The sequence below is a fragment of the Oncorhynchus masou genome, chromosome 16 (genome assembly GCF_036934945.1).
Source record: "Oncorhynchus masou masou isolate Uvic2021 chromosome 16, UVic_Omas_1.1, whole genome shotgun sequence".
Taxonomy (NCBI): Eukaryota; Metazoa; Chordata; class Actinopteri; order Salmoniformes; family Salmonidae; genus Oncorhynchus; species Oncorhynchus masou.
Window position 1 is genome coordinate 29,347,635 of NC_088227.1, and position 24,928 is coordinate 29,372,562.

The 24,928-nt window shown below is 43.5% G+C and overlaps 1 protein-coding gene across 4 annotated transcripts in view; it reads left to right on the top strand.

Moving 5' to 3' along the window:
* LOC135557797 (1-phosphatidylinositol 4,5-bisphosphate phosphodiesterase beta-4-like) overlaps positions 1–24,928 on the top strand; it is a 185,752-nt gene that overhangs the window by 16,486 nt on the left and 144,338 nt on the right. For all 4 annotated transcript variants that reach the window (XR_010458264.1, XM_064991420.1, XM_064991422.1 and 1 more), the window contains one exon: positions 5,031–5,093. The gene's annotated coding sequence lies outside the window, so the exon portion shown is untranslated. The remainder of the gene's footprint in view (positions 1–5,030; positions 5,094–24,928) is intronic.

Consider the following 24,928-nt stretch of genomic DNA (forward strand, 5'->3'; position numbering starts at 1 on the left):
AGTCTGAGTCTTACTGCACTCATAGTGAACATAGCATAACATAACATAGCCTGAACATTAGAAAGTCGTGCTGCGGTGCCCTGCCACTATCAGAGGCCTAGATTGTGGGCTAAGAATGTACTGTATAATGTACCACTACACACTGTTCAGTTCACAAAGCCTAATGTAGACCTTGCAGACACACACGTACAAACACACACATATGCACACACATACTCACATATGCACATACACACAAACGCACAGACACATTCTCACATATGCACGTACACAAACACACACACACACACGTGCACACACACACATACACGCATATACACGCACACACACAGCACATACACACATACACCATTCACAGCTCCTAAGCACTTCTACATACTATGTATCAGTATGACATCTAGACGAGGTGTGTGTGTGTGTGTGCAAGCAAAACATTTTAGCGGCCCCCATCGTGACAACGAAAAGAAAAAATGTACGTTTGAAAGTTAATTTCCTGCAATTCTACACAATTTGCCATAGGGTGGAGGCAAATGTTTGCCGTTTTTAATATGGTAACTGATTATCAATTTGAAAGTAAAAGAGAGCCGCACACTCTAGGAGCTCAGATGCAAAACTTCAACCACCAACGTTTCGACAGCCAAGCTGTCCCCATCAGGGTATATCAATAACTGACGACCCCGGTCGGTAATCCCACCATGTTTACTACAAGTTTAGATAGCTGTCCACTAGACTAACTTATGGAAAGGCGACCATCGCTCTCTCCCAGAAGCTTGGCTGGTGTGTAAAACCCGCAATTTCAGACAAACAAAAGGTGCAATGGGGCCGCACTAAAAAAGATGTTGCATAAAACTTCATTATTCGTATAATTTGTAGTTGTTTGTATTTTACCCCCTCAATCTCGTCTCTGCAACTCCCCAACGGGCTCGGGAGAGGCGAAGGTGGAGTCATGAGTCCTCCGAAACATGAGCCACCTAACCGCTCTCCTTAACACCCACCAGCTTAACCCGGTAGTCAGCTGCACCATTGTGTCGGAGGAAACACCGTTCAACGGTAACCCGGGGTCAGCCCACAGGCACCCGGATCGCCACAAGGAGTCGCTAGAGCGTGGTGAGCCAAGTAAAGCCCCCCTGGCCAAACCCTCCCCTAACCTGGACAACGCTGGGCCAATTGTGTGCCGTCCTATGGGACTCCCGAACACAGCCGGTTGTGGCACAGCCCGGGATATGAACCCGGGACCGTAGTATTATTATTTTTAGTTTATTTTTGTATTATTGTTGCTGTCATGGGCTAATTGAGTGAGTGCTGATGCACAACCACATGTATTCTATTATTCTAACTCTCAACAGTAAGTTGAGACCCCGACTGAGCCCCCCCCCAAAAAAGATAATTACAATAAAACTATGTTTGTTTTATTGGTCTGCAGGCCTACAAAATGGGGCCCCATGCCGCCAGTTGCCCAACCTGTGATGTACACCACTGTATTGGCAACACCATGATGTACATTACATCCATGATGCTAGATGAGAACACTACACAGCCCCAACACTACACAGCCCCATTCACATGCCACAAAGCCTTAACCGAGCCTCTCACCATATACAGTAAGCTAATACTACACAATACAGTGCAATACGTGTGTCTGAGTAGTGCCTAGGAATACGTGTGTCTGAGTTGTGCCTAGGAAGCATTGCTAATAGCAAGAGAGGCTGATGTCAAAGTATCAGCTCTCTCGCCACATCTCTCGCCCAGTTTCCTTTCCTCGTCTGAGTCGTCTCCTCTCTGCTCAATGATCACTGATCTGATCTGGCAGTGGAACTAATATGATGCTTGTATTTCTCCTGACCAGGAAAAAATATGTCTCAGGTTAGACCTATAGGCTACAGACTTTTCCTGATCAGGTCATGTGACCAGGAAATACTCTTGACCCTTGTAATACAGAAAGGAGAGAAGGTAATGCAGGGATGAGAGTATTGAGAGATGGACTAACATCCTTATTACATCAGCTCTTACCCCATCAGTCACTCCTCCCCTGCCCTCTTCACCCCATCACTCCTCCACAGTCTATCTTTAGAAGAGCAATATTCAATATGGTGACCTACTGACCCCTCCATGACCTTCTCAGAACCCCAGCTGTCCTATGGGAGGCAGCTGGAGGGTGACGTACGGGGCGGGATATTCCCAGAACCATGCTCCAATAAGAACATGGCGTTTGTATAAGGTCCCTTCAGAGCCGGCCATACTGTGGGATGATGGAAGGACTTGAGAAATGTGTGTGTCCCTCTCTCTCCGTCAGTGTTTGAGTAGGAACTAATAGTCCCAGCAGGACGTTGCTGTCAGAGCACGTCCTAATGTGACACATTCTGAGATGGAGATTGTCATTATCTGGAGACATGGGCTACTTCTCTCCTTTCTTGACAGACAGACAGACAGACAGACAGACAGGCAGGCAGGCAGGCAGGCAGGCAGACAGACAGACAGACAGATTTCAGTCAAGGCGGGTAGTTTTATTGCTGTAACCCACAGCTCTATATTTCACTACTGAAGTCTGCAGGTATTTTACTGTCTGTCTGTCTCTCTGTCTCTCTGTCTGTGTCTGTCAAGTGTGGCAAAGAGAACAGGAGGAGTGAAATGAATAGGCTGTTTGAAGTGTGAGAGAGATAGAGAATGAAGGTGAGTGTATTTGCGTTTGCGTGTTGAGCTCACGTGTTGTGCACCCACGTGTCTGCCGTTAGTCTCTTATTCCAGCCTACACTGGTTTCCCACGTAGATGTGGCTGTGATTGATTTTAAAGCTGTGTCATGCCTGACTGATAATGTATATCTCCCTCTAGCTACCCGTGTGTGTTGGGATTGAGATTACCAACCTCTTATCTGCTAGACTGATCAACAGGAATCTCTGCTGCCTGCCTGACACTTCACCCCTCTGATGATGTTACCTGGAATAACACTGGCTGGGCCTAAAAATAAACCCACTGTTGTGCCTGATGGAGAGAGTTGTCTGTCTGTAGAGAGATTGATGGAGAGAGTTGTCTGCCTGTAGAGAGATTGATGGAGAGAGTTGTCTGTCTGTAGAGAGATTGATGGAGAGAGTTGTCTGCCTGTAGAGAGATTGATGGAGAGAGTTGTCTGTCTGTAGAGAGATTGATGGAGAGAGTTGTCTGCCTGTAAAGAGATTGATGGAGAGAGTTGTCTGCCTGTAGAGAGATTGATGGAGAGAGTTGTCTGCCTGTAGAGAGATTGATGGAGAGAGTTGTCTGTCTGTAGAGAGATTGATGGAGAGAGTTGTCTGCCTGTAAAGAGATTGATGGAGAGAGTTGTCTGCCTGTAGAGAGATTGATGGAGAGAGTTGTCTGCCTGTAGAGAGATTGATGGAGAGAGTTGTCTGCCTGTAGAGAGATTGATGGAGAGAGTTGTCTGTCTGTAGAGAGATTGATGGAGAGAGTTGTCTACCTGTAAAGAGATTGATGGAGAGAGTTGTCTGCCTGTAAAGAGATTGATGGAGAGAGTTGTCTGTCTGTAGAGAGATTGATGGAGAGAGTTGTCTGCCTGTAGAGAGATTGATGGAGAGAGTTGTCTGTCTGTAGAGAGATTGATGGAGAGAGTTGTCTGCCTGTAGAGAGATTGATGGAGAGAGTTGTCTGTCTGTAGAGAGATTGATGGAGAGAGTTGTCTGCCTGTAGAGAGATTGATGGAGAGAGTTGTCTGCCTGTAGAGAGATTGATGGAGAGAGTTGTCTGCCTGTAGAGAGATTGATGGAGAGAGTTGTCTGCCTGTAGAGAGATTGATGGAGAGAGTTGTCTGCCTGTAGAGAGATTGATGGAGAGAGTTGTCTGTCTGTAGAGAGATTGATGGAGAGAGTTGTCTGCCTGTAAAGAGATTGATGGAGAGAGTTGTCTGCCTGTAGAGAGATTGATGGAGAGAGTTGTCTGCCTGTAGAGAGATTGATGGAGAGAGTTGTCTGTCTGTAGAGAGATTGATGGAGAGAGTTGTCTGCCTGTAAAGAGATTGATGGAGAGAGTTGTCTGTCTGTAGAGAGATTGATGGAGAGAGTTGTCTGTCTGTAGAGAGAGGGGGAAGACAGTAAAGAGATTGATGGAGAGATGTCCTGTGAAATGAGAGGAGGAAGAGGAGGATGGAACATGGTACAAGACTAGAGTTCTAACATGTTTAAGTTGGTGACTTGGCCTAGTCCATTTGATCTAACAGTCTAAATGCTGTCAGAGTTATCACAAAAACAGGGAGCTGATTTTCAATGCCATCTTTTCATAAAAACAGTCTTTCCATGACACTGATCCCCCCCCTTCTCACACTCTCTCTCTCTCTAATCCCTCTTTCTCCCCCTCTATCTCACCATCCCGATGGTTTAGTACCATGTTCCCACCAAAACACTCACTGTCTAACATAAATATCAGCCTATACATGACATGCCTAGATTGCCTGGCGGCTCAACAAACTGCTCTCCAACTAGAGAGGCCTGTGAAAGCCACTCTACTGAGTGGTACTGCTTGACGTGCCACATGGAGCTGTTTTGACGGGCTGTGGAGAAGGCCTGTGACTGGCCTGTGACTGGCCTGAGAGTGGCAGAGAGGAGAGATGGAGAGCAGAGGGGAAGAGAGGTGAAGTCAATTGCATACTGTTAAGGTAGAGATGCCCATTGAATAGGAAACGATTAACTCTGGGATGCACTCTCTTCCTCGCTCTCTCACTCGCCCCCCATCCCTCGCTCTACCCCTGTCGCTCTCTCTCTGTCTGCTAATCGGCAGATGCAGCGCTAGCTGTGTGATTTTTCCAGCTCATTTCCAGCAGTCATTCCTGGTTAGGGAACATTTATGACCTTGCAGCTTGTTATTAAAAGTAGATTCTGCAGAAAGGCAGAGGGAGAGGTATGATTAAAATGTTCAGATGCAGTAATGAGTATTTCAGGATGTGTGAACTTAATCTCACTTCAGTGTTTTTCCCCTGGAGGCATTAGAGCCATCCCCAATAATGAGATGTGTTATTACTGTAACTACTCTCTCTCTCTCCATACAGACCGTGGTCCAGTGCCCTCCACTGTGCCGCCTCCTCCCAGTTCAGAGCCCTTCCGTCTGTCCGGTAAGAACTATACTATAGATATAAATATGCTATGCTGTCCTATAATATACTATACTATACCACTACTGTACTTGCTCCTACTATTCTTCACTTGTCAGTTATTACTACAGCTATACTCTACTCACTACTACTCACTACTACTCACTCAGAGCCTAAGATGTTCACTGTACCCTGCAATCACACCTGCAACCTCTGTACATGTGACTATTTAATACTCTGAATCTACTATTACTCGACTACTTAGTCTACACTACTGCAACTGTATCCACTTACTACTCCAACTGTAGTAGTGTTTTGAGAATAGAAATAAAGAGGAGATGTTTCAAGTAAACTTCCATTGTGCTACCAAGAGTTGTTTGTGAACATCTGCAGAAATCCACAGAGGTCAGATAAACACTCAGTATTTGGTTAAAGGAGAGAAAGACATTGAGGATGGGAAGAAATCAAACATGAGGCCTGCTGGTGGAAAATCATTCATTTTGCGTTTGATGCCCAGATATGGGAAAGGAGGAGGGACATCATCTTCATATATCACTTGATTTATATTAGTCAAACGAGATAAGAAGGAACATTGATTGATTAAACATCCATTCCCGTTGCTCTTTAAATCACGCTAATGTGATAGCAACATGAGAGAATATGGAACATACAAGCATAATTACCTATGCCAGCGGTTCCCAAACTTTTCAGTTTCGCTTTTGAGGACCACCATTTGTGGAGTCACAGAATTTTTTTAACATGAAATATGTTGGCTGTCAAATTGAGTCCATTTTAGCAGTGAATGTATCAAATTAAAGGCCTTGTACTAGAAAACGACCGAAAATCGTCCGGGCCGATATTTCGGGCTGATATTTGCCTTTTCTAGTCTATCGACTATCTCCCTTCTCTATCGGCCTTGCCGATAGTCCCTCTACATGGCAACACTGCTGCTATGCCAGCCGCCACTTACCGCCTGCGCTACAAGCACTGCACAATGCAGAGGAATGTCTTGCTGGGAAAATCAACATCATTACCTAGCAGCAAGTGAGCTCATTCTTCAACAGAAAGGTGCAGTATTGAGAAACAGATGAATTGACACAATTACCAAAATCAAACTCCTGTTGCAAATATCAGTTTAGTTTAATTCACTAATAATAAGACAGGACATGCATGCAATAAGCAAGCTAGCTAGCTAAGCAGATAGCTCTGTGACCTGTTAGCAAAGATTATGATAATTAACCCTTTCATCTGTGGTGTGAGCTAGCAATATTAGCTACTCTACTAGCTACCTGGCTTGATAAACATGGTGCTAAGATATCATATAGGAGCTAATAGCCAACATAGCTAGCTAACATTAGCTGGTTATTATTTTTAACATTAACAATTTTTGGCAATGAGCCATCTGACTTGCGGTGTAACAACAGAGTTTCTGTAAGGTTAGCTATTTACTGGTGTGGCTGCAGTCGTGTCCGTAAATTGACAGGTGATAGTCGAATTACAGTTGAAGTCGGAAGTTTACATATACATTTAAACTCAGTTTTTCACAATTCCTGACATTTAATCCTCGTAAAAATTCCATTTTAGGTCAGTTAGGATGACCACTTTATTTTAAGAATGTGAAATGTCAGAATAATAGTAGAGAGAATGCTTTATTTCAGCTTTTATTTCTTTCATCACATTCCCAGTGGGACAGAAGTTTACATACACTAAATTAGTACTTGGTAGCATTGCCTTTAAATTGTTTAACTTGGGTCTAACTTTTCGGGTAGCCTTCCACAAACTTCCCTCAATAAGTTGGGTGAATTTTGGCCCATTCCTCCTGACAGAGCTGGTGTAACTGAGTCAGGTTTGTAGGCCTCCATGATCGTACACACTTTTTCAGTTCTGCCCACAAATGTTCTATAGGAATGAGGTCAGGGCTTTGTGATGGCACTCCAAAACAAAATTTGTTGTCATTAAGCCATTTTGCCACAACTTTGGAAGTCTGCTTGAGGTCATTGTCCATTTTGAAGACCCATTTGTGACCAAGCTTTAACTTTCTGACTGATGTCTTGAGATGTGCACCAGTCCCTCCTGCAGCAAAGCACCCCCACAACATGATGCTGCCACCCCCGTGCTTCACTGTTTGGATGGTGTTCTTCGGCTTGCAAGCTTCCCCTTTTTCCTCCAAACATAACGATGGTCATTATGGCCAAACAGTTCTATTTCTGTTTCATCAGACCAGAGGACATTTCTCCAAAAAGTACAATCTTTGTCCCCATGTGCAGTTGCAAATCGTAGTCTGGCTTTTTTTATGGCGGTTTTGGAGCAGTGGCTTCTTCCTTGCCTAGCGGACTTTCAGGTTATGTTGATATAGGACTCGTTTTACTGTGGATAGAGATACTTTTGTACAGGTTTCCTCCAACATCTTCACAAGGTCCTTGTTCTGGGATTGATTAGCACTTTTCACACCAAAGTATGTTCATCTCTAGGAGACAGAACTAGTCTCCTTCCTGAGTGGTATGACAGCTGCGTGGTCCCATGGTGTTTCTACTTGTGTACTATTGTTTGTACAGATGAAGGTGGTACCTTCAGGCATTTGGAAATTGCTCCCAAGGATGAACCAGACTTGTGGAGTTCTACAATTTTTTTTCTGAGGTCTTGGCTGATTTCTTTTGATTTTCCCATGACGGCAAGCAAAGAGGCACTGAGTTTGAAGGTAGGCCTTGAAATACATCCACAGGTTCACCTCCAATTGACTCAAATTATGTCAATTAGCCAATCAGAAGCTTCGAAAGCCATAAGAGCGTCTGCTAAATGACTTAAATGTAATGTAATGTAATGCATCATTTTCTGGAATTTTCCAAGCTGTTTAAAGGCACAGTCAACTTAGTGTATGTGAACTTCTGACCCACTGGAATTGTGATACAGTGAATTATAAGTGAAATCATCTGTCTGTAAACAATTGTTGGAAAAATGACTTGTGTAATGCACAAAGTAGATGTCCTAACCGACTTGCCAAAACTATAGTTTGTTAACAAGAAATGTGTGGATTAGTTGAAAAACGAGTTTTAATAACTCCAACCTAAGTGTATGTAAACTTACAACTTCAACTGTAGATGATTGTCAAAAATGGGAAAGATCGAAGTGTTTTAAATGCGTAATAAAGGTTAGCAATGGAGTTTTAATGACTCCAACCTAAGGTTAGCAATGGGTTTAGCAACCTAAGAATGATCCTGTATGTTGGGGGACCAAGAATTCTTCAGCCTGTCTGAAATCTTCCCGTAGTTTGAGAAGTGAGAACGCACACATTTGTTCAGACAGAACGTGCATTGTCATTTCATATTTTCCTTGTTAGATATTATGCACATTTATGGCATTGTAGCAAATGTTATTGCCATTGAGCTAGTTCTCATAGTAGCGGTAGTGTAAATAGCAGCAAGTCATATGAGCGATGGAGAGAGATGTGAGGAGATGTGATAGGGAGTGGAGTTACAGGCTCGCTCTAATCAAACGTTGCAGTCGGATCAACTAACAACCCACCCATTTATTGATAAATAGCTGAACTAGCCACTTGAGTTGTTTCACATTTTGTCTTGACAGCTGAGTTGTTTGGAGATGCGTTCTACCACTAACTATCACGTTTTAGGGAAGACCCAGATGCAGACAGTGTTGAAGTAACAAAAGTTTATTACTATAACAGTAGCAGGCAAAACAGCAGGTCAAGGGCAGGCAGAGGTCATTAATCCAAAACAGAGTCAAAAGGTACAGGACGGCAGGCAGGCAGGCTCAGTGTCAGGGCAGGCAGAGGTCATTAATCCAAAACAGAGTCAAAAGGTACAGGACGGCAGGCAGGCAGGCTCAGTGTCAGGGCAGGCAGAGGTCATTAATCCAAAACAGAGTCAAAAGGTACAGAACGACAGGCAGGCAGGCATGCAGGCTCAGTGTCAGGGCAGGCAGAGGTCATTAATCCAAAACAGAGTCAAAAGGTACAGGACGGCAGGCAGGCAGGCAGGCTCAGTGTCAGGGCAGGCAGAGGTCATTAATCCAAAACAGAGTCAAAAGGTACAGGACGGCAGGCAGGCAGGCAGGCAGGCTCAGTGTCAGGGCAGGCAGGCAGGCAGGCAGGCAGGCTCAGTGTCAGGGCAGGCAGAATGGTCAAAACCGGGAAGACAAGAACAATAGAAAAAGACAGGAGAAAAGGGATAACCGCTTAGGTAAAAAAACGCTAGGCTTGACGGACAAAACGAACTGGCAACAGACAAACAGATAACACAGGTATAAATACACAGGGGATAATGAGGAGATGGGAGACACCTGGTGGGGGGTGGAGACAAGCACAAAGACAGGTGAAACAGATCAGGGTGTGACACTAACCGGTCCCGTTGATTACAGTAAAGGGAAAAATAACTATTAAACAAATACCTAACGATGCTATATTGTTAGTAAGAGAAGATAAGTTAAATAAGAAGGTGGTGAAATGCAAACTGTGCAAGATGCAATTAACCTACAGTGGCAGTACAGGTGCTGTGCTTAACCATCTGAAAGGGAGGCACCTATGCTTGGGCGGTATATCCTGTATATACCGTATACCGGGATATTTGGAAAAGGACACTGGATGGTTTTTCAATACCGTTAATAACTATTTCTTTGAGTATTTGTAGCTATTTTTGAAGCAAATACCAGCATTCAACTTGTGCAATAAGTTAGGAGATAAAGAACATTGTGTTCTTCATTTAATCTGTCACATTATGTAGTTTACGGTAGTCCCCAGTCACGTGTCACGTGATGTTTGTTTACAAGCACACAACGACAAGAAACCGGAGCCTTGTGAGACACTCACTGTTGTGTAGCAAGAGCCAGGTAATCTAATTACAGTAGGGAATTCACAACTAAATGCTGTGGTGGCAGGGTAGCCTAGTGGTTAGAGTGGTGAAAGTGTAACTGAAAGGTTGCAAGTTCAAATCCCCAAGCTGACAAGGTAGAAATCTGTCGTTCTATACCTGAACAGGCAGTTTAACCCACTAGGCTGTCTTCGAAAATAAGATTTTTTTTTCTTGACTGACTTGCCTAGTTAAATAAATGTAAAATATCTTATAACTATTAAGTTAACTGTCTAAAATATGCTAAATCCTCTGCAGTTGTGCATTTAGAGGCTAGTTAGCTATCTAGCTAAGTGTTTAGCTTCTTTCAAAATCAAGCATTCGCTTGGTAACAGCAGAATCCCCTCCTGGATCAAGAGCCTTGCTGGCTAATATTCATGTTCCTCGTGCAGCAAACTTTGAGTAGCATTTTTGAGTTACTTGTATACTTGTATTGTTTAGGTCAGAAACTGTACAGAATGTTTGCAATACACTCATTAGCATTTTGTTAGCATTTTTTTATTAGTACTTTTTAAAGAAATACATGCAGTCAACTGCACTAGGTAATAGATAATGCAGATTGCGTTCTTCATTTCCTCAATTAGATAATTTTTCATTATGAAGCTTTTCATTATGAGGCTTTTTCATTATGAGGCTTTTTCATTATGAAGATTTTTCATTATGAAGCTTACCGGGTTTGAGCCAGTCATATGTTTGTTTACAAAGAAGCACAATGAGTACAATGGGAGCTTTGTGAGGTGAGTCCCTCCTGCAGCACAACTTAAGTGAGGTGATGAAGTTATACTTGTTCGAAATTCACTTGTAATGTTTGCCAGCAAAAACAGTATCTTATAACTATTAAGTTAACTATCTAAGATGTTCCAAATAAATTCTCTCCAGCTGGGTTTTGCTAACTTGCTAATGTTACAGTGGTTGCTCCACTAAAAGTTTTGTGTTTGTGCTGTGGTACTTAGAGGTCATTTGTGGTTTAGTACGGTACCCTGCGTCACCACTTTATTGCTCCAGACCACCACAAGGGGTCCTAAGGGGACCCAAAAACACTGATTATGTTTTTGGGTCCTACTGTGTCTCTAACTGACAATGAATGGGGTACATAAACCTGAATAGAAACTGATAATTGTGTATGACTTCAGTATTACTTACTAAAACGATTGTTACACTAAGGTTTTTATTGTATTTTGTTAGGATTATTTTGCTCTTACCTTAGTACTGTAGCCCACTCCCGTCCGGGCATGTTAGTTTTTCTTGGAATAGAAACAACATAAAATGAATTAAGCAAGTACCAGTCAAATGTTTGGACACACCTACTCATTCCAGGGTTTTGCTTTATTTGTACTATTTTCTACATTGTAGAATAATAGTGAAGACATCGCATCTATGACATAACACACATGTAATCACTTAAGAACAAATTCTTATATACAAGGACAGCCTACTCCTTCCTCCCCGTTGGGGAGTTGAACACCAGTCTCCCGCGTGCCTGCATTCTCTAGTACAGCCACTATTGAAGGTGTTACGCAGAGTGGAACAGGGAAACCCAAGAGCAGACTCAGATGAGGAGACTGGGATGAAGTAACCAAGGTATTTATTGAAACACAGGGGGAAGATGGAGTGCAGGCCAGGGGAAGCCCGGGCAGTGTTGAATTGCCAGGGTTGAGTATTTGTAGAGGTATTGATTATGGAACAGGTTGCAGCTGGTGGGGATCTGCTCTGACTCCAGCACACCTGTTTCCGCCCACAGAATCGCACACATAGAGCGAGAGGGAGAGAGCACTGGGGGAGTGGCGGCAGGTCAAGGAGACACATGATGAGCAGTAGAGGGCGTGGCAGGAGCAGATGCAACAGAAGGCTATTAGATGCTTCTCAAAGATGCCCTCTGGTGGTCAAGCTAGTACTAACTAGCATTAATGGTAAAAGTGGTTCACACTTAAATAACGTGCCATAGAATTCTGCGGCACCATGCAAGCTGCACCGCAGTATGCTGCAACTTTTAAAGGACCAACCACTGTCGCTAAGTGGCTGAAGTTAGCTTGCACGATCAAGCTTCTTGGTAACAGCAGCAGAGACAATACCCTCCTTGATTAATATCCCTGCTGCCTAATATTTGTTGTGTGCGTTCTGCAAATAGTGTTTTGAGATGCATAACTCTTACATAACTTTTGAGCTGGGTTGTCTGTCCTAGTAGTAAATTAGCATTTACTTGTTAGCATTCTGATAAGTGATGTTTTTGGGGCTTTTTTTTACTTTTGAAAAAAATAAATATGTGCCCCTTGTGTGCACTACCGGATGGCACAGGCACGGTATGGAAATCTGGATAGGGCCCAACTCTAGAGGGACCCTGAGACCCAAGTCACTGCTGGCAGGCCCCCAACAACAGACAGACCGGATCTTCACACGAAAGCAGTGCGATAAGAGACGGAGTGAGAAAATCACAGTGCTGATTACAGACATGATTGAGGTTGATATGCAGCCATTATCAATGGTAGAGGATGTTGGCTTCAATGCCCCAATCTAGAACCCGACTACAAGATGCCATGTCGGTAAACCGTGACGGCCTGGATGGAGAATTTGTACAATGATTGTTCTGCAGGTACGAAGCGCGAGCTCTCAAACACCCCATACGTGGCGTTAACAAAAGATTGTTGGACGTCTAGGAACACCAACACGCTGTCATCCATTACTGCACCGAGCCATCACATTGATGAGACATGTACTGACCACTGAGAACATGCAGGAGAGGCACACGTCAGAGAACCTAAAAACGGCATTAACTGTTATCATTGCTGAGAGGGTGGGGTACAGCAGGAAGGTGGGTAGTGATGACTGGCTGTCTGCTAGCGGTCATACGCAGGACTATCTGCATTGGGAATTCACTCGTCATTTTATGAGTTTTTCTTGTCGTTCAAAATATATATATATATATATATATATATATATATATATATATATATATATATATATATATATATAATATATATATATATATTTTTTTTTACATTTGTCACATTCCGAGTGTGTGTGTGTATGTGTGTAGAAACTCCCTAGTGTGACAGGGGTCTCTATTAATACACTGGGATCCCAGTCGGTCTGAACACTGCTACCAGGAGACCAACTCGTTTGTGTGTGTGTGTGTGTGTGTGAGACAGACTCAGCCAATCAGTCCCTTCGGGTGGATGCGGTGGCTGCAGGGAGAGCTATTACAGGCCAACAGGTTACTATGGAGACCAGTGGCGTCATAGAGGAGCAACGTCTGTAGACGAGGCTTGTTTGTCAAGAAAGGTTTTTATCTCTGTTCCCTCCATTTCATTGTCCTCTCTCTTTATCTCTGTCTTTATCTCTCTCTTTTATCACTCTCTTTATCTCTCTCTCCGCATGTCTACCGCTCTATTATCCCTCTCTTTATATATGTCTCTTTTTATCTCTACTATTTGCTCTCTCTTCTGTGAGACAAAATGTAAAAACAATACCTAGAAATGTAATAATAAAGGTTTTTTATTCAGGCAGTGTTTGCTGAAGTAGAGCTCACATTCGTATTAACATGCAGGTCATGTTTGTCATTCCTGTAGTTCTTATCAAACACAGTGTAGGTAATGGTGATCAGTATGGTAGCATTTGGCTGACATTAGTAAAAGACGCTGATAGTAGTGGTGCTTAAATTCCACTCACATTTAGCCACCAGTGGATCACCATTGATCACATACCACTAGGTTATCTGCCAAGAAATCTAGGATCTGATCTATATAACAACTGCTTTAGTTAGTTATGTGTATAACTACCATTTGATCTGTCTACAACATAATAAACCCACACAACACAGACACTAACCAGAAGCTTCGCTCGGGGTCAGTCTCCCCCTCTGGACAGCCCTCATTCTGGGGAAGCATTTAACCCCAGCCCCCTGTCCCTATCTCCTCCTCTCCCCTTGCCTCACCCCCCCCCCCCCCCCCCCCTTTCTTCGTCTGTCTCGCCTTATGTCATTGTTTTACTTCAGAAGCTGGAAAATATGCTGTATTCTCCTGGCTGGTAAGGATCAGCAAGGCACAGATGTCCTCTTTTATACCTACTTATTTGGACAGGGAGAATTCTGAAGTTTCGTGGAGTTTTCCCTGGAGCGAGAGAGCTCTCTCTCTCTCTCTCTCAATTCTGTCTCGCTGTCTTTCAAACAGACACACCTACACATCCTCTCTCTCTCTCTCTGAGAGGGTCATGCTGAAACTGGAAGCAAAGGGGGAGAGAGAGGGAAGGGAGAGGGAGAGAAAAGGAATGGGACAGACCTGCAGCAGTCCGTAGCACATCTGTCTGTCCAATAGCGTAGTCCACTAATGACTGCCATGGGGCAGTAGGGTAAGTATATCTAGGGGATAATGAAGTTCTCAGTTGGAATCCAGGCTGGACCCAGCCTTCACTGTTTCTACTGGGGCTGGGAGGTCAATTGCCCAGTGTGTGTGTGTGTGTGCGTGCGTGCGTGTGTGTGTGTGTGTGTGTGTCTTCGTGCGTGCACTTGTTCTGTGGGATTTTGACCATGTTTGGGCAGGCCTGGTTGAGGGGAACCCAGAGATGTGTGTGTGTGTGTGTGTGTGTGTACCGGCATGAGCTGAACTCTAGCCCTCCTTATCTGGTCTAAATGAAAGACAGAACGTTTCCGCTACATGACACCACTACATGACACACACACACAGCTCAGAATGATGCAACAGGGTGACATGGAAACAAAGTTGCATGAAAACAAAGTTACATGGAAACAAAGTTGCATCAAAGCAAAGTTACATTATACCATGGTAACAACAGTCTAACAATAGGCCAACTACGTATTTTCATAATTCATATCCCATTGATGCTTCCCACTGTCCCTCTATAATATGAAGACCACTGGGGAGTGAAGCTCCCAAATGGAGACATCCTCTCATGCAGTTGTGTTTGCATCTCTACTCATTTACATTTGAGTAATTTAGCAGACGCATTTCTCCAACTAGAGCAACTCGGGTTAAGTGCCTTTCCAGCGACCTTTTGGTTACTGGCCCAACGCTCTTAACCACCAGGCTCCCTGCCGTCCACTCTGGACTGTTACTCTAGTCCAGTGCTTCTCAATTATTTTCTGTTACCCCCCCTAGGAAGAAGTAAACATTTTGCGCTCCTCAACTCTCCGCTGCGACTGTAAATAGTATCATTTGCCTGTAAAATGGTTATAAGTACACCTCTGCATAACATTGTATCCTGATTAACATCAACATTAAAAAAAGAAAAAGGAAAGAAATATAGATCAACTTACAACAAAGAAAAACTTTATTAACATTGTTTTTTAGTCTGTAAAAGAAAAGACTTCAAGTGCATCAATTTTCCTGAAATTAAAAGAAAAATTCAAACTTATTTAAACTAAACATTTTTTTGACCATTTGATACTGAAAAATATAATTAAATATAATCCATACATAATAATAAATTCAAATTGATCAGCAACATTAACTCAGGAGCACAATATATGAAACACTTTGACCTATAAAACAAAAATGAATAAAACAATTTGTGCTGATTTTTTTAAAATCAAAATGAGGAAGTCAGGATTAATGGCTACAATGAGCACATTTTGCAGCGCACAGCTTTCTGAAGCGGAGTTTGAAGCATGATACTGCAACTCTCAGCTCCTGCTCAATGTTTAGCTGGGACCTGTACTTGGTCTTCAGTGCAGTAACAGCAAAGAAGCCAGTCTCACAAAGATAAGATGTTGCAAAAGGAAGAAGAACGCCCATTGCCCTCTGCCCTAAGAGTGGATACTGCCTCTCTACACTCAGCCAGAATTCACTCAGTGTCTGTGATGTGAACCTCGGTCTCAATGTGGAGTCAGACGTCATGTCAATGAACTGGTCCTCCTCTGCAGAGCTGAAACCAGTTGGAGCTGGTGCATTGAAAGGATCTTTCACCCAGTCATATTGGGAACTGAGGAGCTGAAACCAGTTGGAGCTGGTGCATTGAAAGGATCTCTCACCCAGTCATATTGGGAACTGAGGAGCTGAAACCAGTTGGAGCTGGTGCGTTGAAAGGATCTCTCACCCAGTCATATTGGGAACTGAGGAGCTGAAACCAGTTGGAGCTGGTGCATTGAAAGGATCTCTCACCCAGTCATATTGGGAACTGAGGAGCTGAAACCAGTTGGAGCTGGTGCATTGAAAGGATCTCTCACCCAGTCATATTGGGAACTGAGGAGCTGAAACCAGTTGGAGCTGGTGTGTTGAAAGGATCTCTCACCCAGTCATATTGGGAACTGAGGAGCTGAAACCAGTTGGAGCTGGTGCGTTGAAAGGATCTCTCACCCAGTCATATTGGGAACTGAGGAGCTGAAACCAGTTGGAGCTGGTGTGTTGAAAGGATCTCTCACCCAGTCATATTGGGAACTGAGGAGCTGAAACCAGTTGGAGCTGGTGCATTGAAAGGATCTCTCACCCAGTCATATTGGGAACTGAGGAGCTGAAACCAGTTGGAGCTGGTGCATTGAAAGGATCTCTCACCCAGTCATATTGGGAACTGAGGAGCTGAAACCAGTTGGAGCTGGTGCATTGAAAGGATCTCTCACCCAGTCATATTGGGAACTGAGGAGCTGAAACCAGTTGGAGCTGGTGCATTGAAAGGATCTCTCACCCAGTCATATTGGGAACTGAGGAGCTGAAACCAGTTGGAGCTGGTGCATTGAAAGGATCTCTCACCCAGTCATATTGGGAACTGAGGAGCTGAAACCAGTTGGAGCTGGTGCATTGAAAGGATCTCTCACCCAGTCATATTGGGAACTGAGGAGCTGAAACCAGTTGGAGCTGGTGCATTGAAAGGATCTCTCACCCAGTCATATTGGGAACTGAGGAGCTGAAACCAGTTGGAGCTGGTGCATTGAAAGGATCTCTCACCCAGTCATATTGGGAACTGAGGAGCTGAAACCAGTTGGAGCTGGTGCATTGAAAGGATCTCTCACCCAGTCATATTGGGAACTGAGGAGCTGAAACCAGTTGGAGCTGGTGCATTGAAAGGATCTCTCACCCAGTCATATTGGGAACTGTTTTCAGGGAAGTACTTTTAAAGAATCCCATCAGTGATGAAATATGCTCCTTAATATATGGAATCACTGAGGTGGCGTCATAGTCAGTAGTGTCATAGTCAGTAGTGTCATAGTCAGTAGTGTCTCGAATGAATCAGTATTTCCTTCATCAAGTCGCCTGCCCCACATCAAGCTTTCGAGTGAAAGAGCTGATCTCGTCTGTGACCTGAATGAGGTGTTTATCTTTCCCTTGAAGCTGTAGATTTAGTTCATTTAGCTTTCCAAATATGTCACTCAGGTAGACCAGTTTTGCCAGGAAGTTTTCATCACTAAATTTTTCTGCGAGGTCATACTTGTGTTCCTGCTCCGAAAACATTCTTATCTGCTCTCTGAGTTCAAAAACTCGGGACAAGACTTTTCCTCGACAACCACCGTGCTTCACTGTGAAACAGCACAGCTTGATGTTCAGCTCCCATCTCCTCACAGATAGCAGAGAAGACTCTTGTTTTTAGTGGTCTGGTCTTTATAAAATTGACTACAATGTCAGTCATAACCTCACTTAATTCATAGGAAAGATGCCTTGATGCCAGTGCTTCTCTGTGTATAACACAGTGTGTCCACTCAGCATTAGGTGAGGCCTTCTTGATGAGTGCCCAAAGTCCTTTTCTCATCCCTGCCATGGTCTGTGCACCATCACTGCAAACACCAATGCAGTTCTCCCACTAGTCTCAGTCAGGAAGCAGTCCAGCATTCTGAATAGCTCTTCAGCTGTGGCTCTGTCTGTGACATATTTACAAACAGTAGATCCTCTCACAGGGAGTTTGTCATGTCAAAACGTACATAAGCCATAAACTAACAGTCTTTGTTGCTGTCAGTTGCTTCATCGAACTGTAAGGCGAAACGTTTGTCTTGGAGTTTATCTACCAGCTGTTCTTTAAGATCGTTAGCATTGTCATGTATACGTCTGGCGACAGTGTCATTGGACAGAGGGATAGTTTTATTTTTGCAGCACTTGTGTCATCCAGCATGACAGAGACCAGGTCTAATGCTGCAGGCAGTATCAGCTCCTCTGCTATGGAGGGGGGTTGTTGCACTGAGCAATTTGGTACGCCACCTTATATGATGCTAACAGTGCTGGTTTACTGAAGTAGCGTTCACAAAGCGGGACGATTGTTGGCAATATTCGGCACGTTCTCGCTGAAAAACCTCAAGCGGCTTATCAGTGTGATTGGGGTGTAATGTCTTTAAGTGACGCCTTCATTTATTTGGCTTCATGCTGTCCGCTGCCAACATTTTAGACACAGTAAACATACCGGTCTTTCCTCGTAGTCGCACTGAAGCCAAGTGTCACAGTGAAGCCAAGTGCTACATATGCTTCATCATATCTCCTCGTCTCCCACCGTAGTCACAGTGATGCCAAGCGCTACATATGCTTCCTCATATCTCCTCGTCTCCCACCGTAGTCACAGTGATGCCAAGCGCTACATATGCTTCCTCATATCTCCTCGTCTCCCACCGTAGTCACAGTGATGCCAAGCGCTACATATGCTTCCTCATAACTCCTCGTCTCCCACCGTAGTCACAGTGATGCCAAGCGCTACATACGCTTCCTCATATCTCCTCGTCTCCCACCGTAGTCACAGTGATGCCAAGCGCTACATATGCTTCCTCATATCTCCTCGTCTCCCACCGTAGTCACAGTGATGCCAAGCGCTACATACGCTTCCTCATATCTCCTCGTCTCCCACCGTAGTCACAGTGATGCCAAGCGCTACATATGCTTCCTCATATCTCCTCGTCTCCCACCGTAGTCACAGTGATGCCAAGCGCTACATACGCTTCGTCATATTTCCTCATCTTAGCTTTCGGGAGACTTACGGCTGTCTCATTATCTCTGTCTCTCTCAGCCTTTCTTTTAATCCCTGTTAAATATTTTTCCATGGTGTCTGTTAAGGGTTTGTTATCTGCACTTCATATCTCCTGCTCTGTGCTGTGTGTTCTTGTTCGGTGCAACAAAAAAAACTACTCCCTGAGGCAAAAAAAAGCATGCCCCCCCCCCCGGGCATCGCTCTGAGCCCCCCCAGCCAAATCCCCCCCCCCCCCTTTGAGAAGGACTGCTCTAGTCTAAGGGTTTACAGGCATTCCCCAGACTTCTCTCCTCTAACATCATTAGGTGCAATATCAGCATTCAACCCCAAAATAACAATTATTGTGATTTGTTTTCGATTAAAATTGTCAGAAGAAAATGGCTCTTAGCAAAGAACAATTTCTCATGCAAGAATTTTCTTAGGACTGTCTGGGACTGGTCTGAGTGAGGGACCAAATTGGACGAGCCTAAAGGGAGGGATATGTAACCTGACAACTAGCTGTTATTGCCAGACAGGTTTGAAACCGAACCTGGTCAATTTTTTGTCAGGCTGGACTAAGTTGTAGCATTTTCTGTCACTGTTAGTCATGTTAGACTGTGGCACTGCATGAGACATTGAAAAGTGGACTTGCCGTTAGGGAAGGAGGTCACACAGGGTTAAGTGAGCTAATGCAATAGATTGACATCTCTCCATCTCACTCTCACTCGCACTCTCTCTCCCTTCTTTCCTTTCATTGGATACATTATGCGCAGGGAACTCCCTGTGCTTTAGCTCTTTAAACATCACACACACACCGCAGACTTCTGATACGCAGATAGCCCAGGGGGAACTCTCCTCCCGGCTGGATGTCCTTTGGGTGGTGGACCATTCTTGATACACACTCCCAGACAGTCCTAGGAAAAGTATTGCTTGAGAAATTGCCCATAGCTAAGAAGCATTTACTTATTTATTTTGGACAATTTTTAATGAAAACAATCACAGTAAGGTACTTAATTGCAGTGGTGTAAAGTACTTTAGTAAAAATACTTTAAAGTACTACTTAAGTTGTTTTTTGGGGTATCTGTACTTTACTATTTATATTTTTGACAACTTTTCCTTTTACTTCACTACATTCCTAAAGAAAATATTGTACTTTTTACTCCATACATTTTCCCTGACAACCCAAAGTACTTGTTACATTTTGAATGCTTAGCAGGACAGGGAAACTGTGAAATTGACACACTTATGAAGAGAACATGTGTTCAACCCTACTCCTTATGGTCTGGGGGACTAACTAACTAACACAAATGCAAATCTTTTGTAAGTAATGTCTGAGTTTTGGAGTGTGCCCCTGGCTATCCAAATACTTGTAGAGTAGTTTTACTCAAGTAGGATTTTATTGGGTGATTTTCACCTTGACTTGAGTAACTTTCGATTTAAGGTATCTATACTTTTACTCAAGTATGACAATTTGGTGATTTTTCTACCACTGCTTAATTGTTACCCAGAAATGGTTTAATATTGAGAGAAAATGGCTGCATTGACCTCTGTTTAACCCCAGTTTGCTAGGCTGAAAATTAACTGCTATATACAGTAGGGCAAAAAAGTATTTAGTCAGCCACCAATTGTGCAAGTTCTCCCACTTAAAAAGATGAGAGAGGCCTGTAATTTTCATCATAGGTACACTTCAACCATGACAGACAAAATGAGAAAAAAAATCCAAAAATGACATTGTAGGATTTTCAATGAATTTATTTGCAAATTATGGTGGACAATAAGTATTTGTTCACCTACAAACAAGCAAGATTTATGGCTCTCACAGACCTGTAACTTCTTCTTTAAGAGGCTCCTCTGTCCTCCACTTGTTACCTGTATTAATGGCACCTGTTTGAACTTGTTATCAGTATAAAAGACACCTGTCCACAACCTCAAACAGTCACACTCCAAACTCCACTATGGCCAAGACCAAAGAGCTGTCAAAGGACACCAGAAACAAAATTGTAGACCTGCACCAGGCTGGAAAGACTGAATCTGCAATAGGTTTGAAGAAATCAACTGTGGGAGCAATTATTAGGAAATGGAAGACATATAAGAGCACTGATAATCTCCCTCGATCTGGGGCTCCACGCAAGATCTCACCCCGTGGGGTCAAAATGATCATAAGAACGGTGAGCAAAAATCCCAGAACCACACGGGGGGACCTAGTGAATGACCTGCAGAGAGCTGGGACCAAAGTAACAAAGCCTACCATCAGTAACACACTACGCCACCAGGGACTCAAATCCTGCAGTGCCAGACGTGTCCCCCTGCTTAAGACAGTACATGTCCAGGCCCATCTGAAGTTTGCTAGAGAGCATTTGGATGATCCAGAAGAAGATTGGGAGAATATCATATGGTCAGATGAAACCAAGATATAACTTTTTGGTAAAAACTCAACTCGTCGTGTTTGGAGGACAAAGAATGCTGAGTTGCATCCAAAGAACACCATACCTACTGTGAAGCATGGGGGTGGAAATATCATGCTTTGGGGTTGTTTTTCTGCAAAGGGACCAGGACGACTGATCCGTGTAAAGGAAAGAATGAATGGGGCCAATTATTGTGAGATTTTGAGTGAAAACCTCCTTCCATCAGCAAGGGCATTGAAGATGAAACGTGGCTGGGTCTTTCAGCATGACAATGATCCCAAACACACCGCCCGGGCAACAAAGGAGGGGCTTCGTAAGAAGCATTTCAAGTTCCTGGAGTGGCCTAGCCAGTCTCCAGATCCAACTCCATCCAAAGATTTTCTATGGGGTTGAGAAGTCCCTGTGGCCCAGCAACAGCCCCAAAACATCACTGCTCTAGAGGAGATCTGCATGGAGGAATGGGCCAAAATACCAGCAACAGTGTGTGAAAACCTTGTGAAGACTTACAGAAAACGTTTGACCTCTGTCATTGCCAACAAAGGGTATATAACAAAGTATTGAGATAAACTTTTGTTATTGACCAAATACTTACCTACCCCAAACCTTAACCCTTACCTTAACCATTCATAACCCTATCCCAAACCTTAACCATACATAACCCTATCCCAAACCTTAACCCTTACCTTAACCATTCATAACCCTTTCCCAAACCTTAACCCTTACCTTTACCATTCATAACCCTATCCCAAACCTTAACCCTTACCTTAACCATTCATAACCCTATCCCAAACCTTAACCCTTATGTTACCCATTCATAACCCTATCCCAAACCTTAACCCTTACCTTAACCATTCATAACCCTATCTCACACCTTAACCCTTACCTTAACCATTCATAACCCTATCTCACACCTTAACCCTTACCTTAACCATTCAGATTGAATGCCTAAACTTAACCTTTTAAATGTGATATTTATGGACAAACTTCTGATTCTAAATTGAGACTGTGAGAGTTTGTGGAGAGAAGGTTAGGATTTTATCCTAAATCTGTGCCTAGGTGTCTTACAGAACAGGTTGGATTGTTCTCAATAACGTTAAGGGGCACGAATTAAACACAAACACACTAGTTAAACACAAACACTCCATCTACACACACACACACACACACACACACACACACACACACACACACACCAGATCTTCATCCTATAGATAAAGTGTGTGTTTACTCTTCTTAATTGGACTCAGCCTCTCTTGTATACTCTTTTGTTAAGTGGCTAAACGACATACAGAACCGGATGCCACACACACACACACACACACACACACACACACACACACACACACACACACACACACACACACACACACACACACGTTGGTACTGAGACATTGATTTTGTGGTTATTTCTGTTGATTGCACAGTCAGTTGTTATGGGAGCCATAAAACTAGTGTATCACACTGCAAGACTCTCTCCCGTTGTTTCCTGCTGAATTAATGGCCACTTACGGCCTAAGTAAACACTGACACTTTATGGTAACATCTTTCCTGATTTCCAGGGATATTGATATGATACAGTAGGCAAACATTAATCCTAGCCATAATGTGATTCTGTCTGATCTCATTTATTATAATGTTTTTATATACTGTAGCCCCTGTACACTCCACCAATTAGTCTACTCCACCTGTTAGTCTACTCCACTTGTCAGTCTACTCCACCTGTCAGTCTACTCCACCTGTCAGTCTACTCCACCTATTAGCCTACTCCACCTGTTAGTCTACTCCACCTATTAGCCTACTCCACTTGTTAGTCCACTCCACCTGTTAGTCCACTCCACCTGTTAGTCTACTCCACCTGTTAGTCCACTCCACCTGTTAGTCCACTCCACCTGTTAGCCTACTCCACCTATTAGCCTACTCCACCTGTTAGTCTACTCCATCTATTAGTCTACTCCATCTGTTAGTCTACTCCACCTATTAGCCTACTCCACCTATTAGTCTACTCCATATATTAGTCTACTCCATCTGTTAGTCTACTCCATCTGTTAGTCTACTCCACCAGTTAGTCTACTCCACCTATTAGTCTACTCCACCTATTAGTCCACTCCACCTATTAGTCCACTCCACCTGTTAGTCCACTCCACCTGTTAGTCCACTCCACCTGTTAGTCTACTCCACCTGTTAGTCTACTCCACCTATTGGTCTACTCCATCTATTGGTCTACTCCACCTGTTAGTCTACTCCACCTGTTAGTCTACTCCATCTTTGCAAATAAAAATCCTACAATGTGATTTTCTGGATTTTTTCCCCTCATTTTGTCTGTCATAGTTGAAGTGTACCTATGATAAATTACAGGCCTCTCTCATCTTTTGTAGTGGGAGAACTTGCACAATTGGTGGCTGACTAAATACTTTTTTGCCCCACTGTATATAGACACAGAGAGAGGGAGGAGGCTGGGAGATGTGAAGGTAATGTCCGCAGTCTTTATGAGTTAATCTGCTTCCCTTGTCTCCTGAGTCTACCGTCAGGTAACCTGTGTGTCTGAGTCAGCAGCAGTATGGTCACAATGGTCAGCGTGTGCGACGTAGTTTCCATCACAAAATGATTGAATCAAACTGCGTGATAATTAGCTACACTATGTAAGGAAAAGGTTGAAATGCTAAAGGCGCCCACATGCTAGGTAGGGTTTGCTCCTAGCAGAACTCGTCTGTGCATCGCATACTGCCTTAAAAGAACTTGGCTTGAAAAACAACAATATTACTGTTTGTCCGTCTTGAGACGCTTCAGCATCAACATAGCCGGTATACACTTCCTCAAAATAGTCAGAATGAATCTAAGTAAATCAAGAAATCATTAATTTTGACATCTAACTAGGATGTTTGTTGCAGTATTTATAAAGTGAAAAATTTTGCATGAAAACTAGTTGTCTGGTTGAATGACAACAAACACTTAACTGAAGAATCCCATCCGTAGTTCCCACTGCTTCTAGGGGTAGTACTGTTGACCCATCACCGACGAAGGGGTGTAGACTTCGGCTACCAAACTTCGACATGCCTCAAGAAAATAAAAAGCATGTGCAAACAGCCAGAAAAATACCCCGCCGAACACAAAAACAACAAAATGTTGTCATAATATATGCGCAAACTGTTTTGACTGGGAAACATGCGACAGGCTTAAGACTGAAGAAGTGATACATTTCTTGCTCCTATCATTTCTAAATGTAATATCTTTCCTACTGTGGCCTCTGTATCCTCTCTAGATAGAATGGGCCTTGTGTAAAGCCGATCATATTAGCTCTGTATCATAGTCCTGTACTACACTAGCTCCTTTCTCCAGTCCCCTGTAAGCCAGAGCTCTGAAGGGGATCCTCACACACACACACACACACACACACACACACACACACACACACACACACACACACACACACACCCAGAGAGACAGCCCAGAGAGGGAGAGCCTGAGGGATCAGAGAAACCTCAGATGACACTCAGACACACAGAAGAGAGGAGCTGAAATGTGGAGTAATTGATGTGAGCTAAATTTTAACAGCTCACCTCTTCCTCCTCCCACTCTTCTCATCTCCTCTTCTCCCCCTCCACTCCTCCTCCTTTCTCCTCCATTCCCTCCCCTCCCTGCTCTTCTGTTTGACTTGCATAAGCATCAAAAGCAGGCCTACCATAGCTCATCTGACCTGTATCTCTCTATATGCCACATGGAT